At 33.8% G+C, this 3210-nt stretch overlaps 1 non-coding gene across 1 annotated transcript; it reads right to left on the bottom strand.

Moving 5' to 3' along the window:
• Positions 1-2072: 2072 nt before the first annotated feature.
• On the bottom strand, positions 2073-2180 carry LOC148576058 (small nucleolar RNA R71). The gene has a single exon (XR_015903191.1). It is a non-coding gene; the product is annotated as a small nucleolar RNA R71 (small nucleolar RNA).
• Between the last annotated feature and the right edge of the window lie 1030 nt (positions 2181-3210).

Raw genomic sequence — 3210 nt, 5'->3', positions numbered from 1 at the left:
CTAAAGCTTGGCTGGCTATTAAGCCATGCCTGACCCTTTGATTGGAGCTTTAGAGCATAAGATTCCTAGAATTCATATTAAAAATTTTGGAATCCTTATTTTTCTTTTTCAAAATAATTTTTCAAAAAATATAAAATAAAAATCCAAAAAAAAATTTAGAAAATCACAAAAATCAAAAATATTTTTGTGTTTCTTGTTTGAGTCTTGAGTCATATCATAAGTTTGGTGTCACTTGCATATGCATCTTGCATTTTTCGAAAATCTCATACATTCATGGTGTTCTTCATGATCTTCAAGTTGTTCTTGGTAAGTCTTCTTGTTCGATCTTGATGATTTTTTGTTTTGTGTCTTTTCATGTTTATCATATGCATTCTTGAATTCTTAGTGCGTAAGCATTAAAGAATTCTAAGTTTGGTGTCTTGCATGTTTTCTTTGCATTAAAAATTTTTCACAAAATATGTTCTTGATGTTCATCATGATCTTCATAGTGTTCTTGGTGTTCATCTTGACATTCATAGCATTCTTGCATGCATTCATTGTTTTGATCTAAAAATTTCATGCATTGCATAATTTTCATGTTTTCATAAAAATTCAAAAAATCAAAAAAATATCTTTCCCTTTTTTTCTCTCATCAAATTCGAAAATTTGAGTTGACTTCTTCAAAAAATTTTAAAATCAAGTTGTTTCTCATGAGTCAAACCAAATTTTCAATTTGAAAATCTTATCTTTTTCAAAATCTTTTTCAAAAATCAAATCTTTTTCAAAATTCTTAGTTATTTTCGAAAATTTCAAAAATATTTTTCAAAAATCTTTTTCTTATTTTTATACCAAATTTTCGAAAATAACAATAACAATTAATGTTTTGATTCAAAAATTTCAAGTTTGTTACTTGCTTGTTAAGAAAGATTCAAACTTTATGTTCTAGAATCATATCTTATGATTTCTTGTGAATCAAGTCATTAATTGTGATTTTAAAAATCAAATCTTTTTCAAAACTAATTTCAATCATATCTTTTCAAAAATATCTTCTTATCTTTTTCAAAAATTTGATTTCAAAATATCTTTTCTAACTTCCTAACTTCTTATCTTTTCAAAATTTGTTTCAACTAACTAACTAACTTTTTGTTTGTTTCTTAACTTTTTCAAAACTACCTAACTAACTCTCTCTCTCTAATTTTCGAAAATATCTTCCCTCTTTTTCAAAAATTTCTTTTTAATTAACTAATTATTTTTATTTTTATTTTTTATTAAAAAAATTTTCGAAAATTACTAACATTTTTCAAAAACCATTTTCGAAAATCACTAACTCTTTTTCAAAAATATTTTCGAAAATTCTCTCTCTCCCATCTTATTCTATTTATTCATTCATATCCTAACATCTCATCTCACATCTCTAGCCTCCTCACAGTTGTGTTTCTTCCATTATATTACATTATTTGTCTCCCCCTCTTCTTCTACTCACACAGGGATCCCTATACTGTGGTATAAAGGATCTCTATTATTATTATTATTTTTCTGTGCCTTCTTCTTTGTCATATGAGCAGGAGCAAGGATAAGAACATTCTTGTGGAAGCAGATCCAGAACCTGAAAGGACTCTGAAAAAAAAAATTTAAGAGAAGCTAAATTACAACAATCCAGAAATAACCTTTCAGAAATTTTCAAACAGGAAGAGGAGATGGCAGCCGAAAATAATAATAATATAAGGAAGATGCTTGGTGACTTTACTGCACCTAATTCCAATTTACATGGAAGAAGCATCTCCATTCCTGCCATTGGAGCAAACAAATTTGAGCTGAAACCTCAATTAGTTTCTCTGATGCAGCAGAACTGCAAGTTTCATGGACTTCCATCTGAAGATCCTTTTCAGTTCTTAACTGAATTCTTGCAGATATGTGATACTGTTAAGACTAATGGAGTAGATCCTGAAGTCTACAGGCTCATGCTTTTCCCTTTTGCTGTGAGAGACAGAGCTAGATTATGGTTGGATTCTCAACCCAAAGACAGCCTGAACTCTTGGGATAAGCTGGTCATGGCTTTCTTAGCCAAGTACTTTCCTCCTCAAAAGCTGAGCAAGCTTAGAGCTGATGTTCAAACCTTCAGACAGAAAGAAGGTGAATCCCTCTATGAAGCTTGGGAAAGATACAAACAGTTGACCAAAAAGTGTCCTTCTGACATGCTTTCAGAATGGACCATCCTGAATATATTCTATGATGGTTTATCTGAGCTATCAAAGATGTCACTGGACACTTCTGCAGGTGGATCCATTCACCTAAAGAAAACGCCTGCAGAAGCTCAAGAACTCATTGACATGGTTGCTAATAACCAGTTCATGTACACTTCTAAAAGGAATCCTGTGAGTAATGGGACGCCTATGAAGAAGGGAGTTCTTGAAGTTAATACTCTGAATGCCATATTGGCTCAGAACAAAATATTGACTCAGCAAGTCAATATGATTTCTCAGAGTCTGCATGGAATGCAAGCTGCATCCAACAGTACTCAAGAGGCATCTTCTGAAGAAGAAGCTTATGATCCTGAGAACCCTGCAATAGCAGAGGTAAATTACTTAGGTGAACCTTATGGAAACACCTATAACTCAACATGGAGAAATCATCCAAATTTCTCATGGAAGGATCAAAAGCCCCAACAAGGCTTTAATAATGGTGGAAGAAACAGGTTTAGCAATAGCAAGCCTTTTCCATCATCAACTCAGCAACAGACAGAGAACTCTGAACAAAATGCTTCTAATTTAGCAAATCTAGTCTCTGATCTATCTAAGGCCACTGTAAGTTTCATGAATGAAACAAGTTCTTCCATTAGAAATCTGGAAGCACAAGTGGGCCAGCTGAGTAAAAGGATCACTGAAATCCCTCCTAGTACTCTCCCAAGCAATACAGAAGAGAACCCAAAAGGAGAGTGCAAGGCCATTGACATAAGCGCCATGGCCGAACCTGTAAGGAGAGGAGAGGACGTGAATCCCAAGGAGGAAGACCTCCTGGGACGTCCAGTGATCAATAAGGAGCTTCCCTCTGAGGAACCAAAGGACTCTGAGGCTCATCTAGAGACCATAGAGATTCCATTGAACCTCCTTATGCCCTTCATGAGCTCTGATGAGTATTCCTCTTCTGAAGAGAATGAGGATGTTACTGAAGAGCAAACTGCCAAGTTTCTTGGTGCAATCATGAAGCTGAATGCCAAATTATTTGGCATTG

This window comes from Arachis ipaensis, chromosome B1 (assembly GCF_059453495.1).
Source record: "Arachis ipaensis isolate K30076 ecotype BB chromosome B1, ASM5945349v1, whole genome shotgun sequence".
NCBI classification, from domain to species: Eukaryota; Viridiplantae; Streptophyta; class Magnoliopsida; order Fabales; family Fabaceae; genus Arachis; species Arachis ipaensis.
This window is presented reverse-complemented; position numbering and strand designations above follow the sequence as displayed.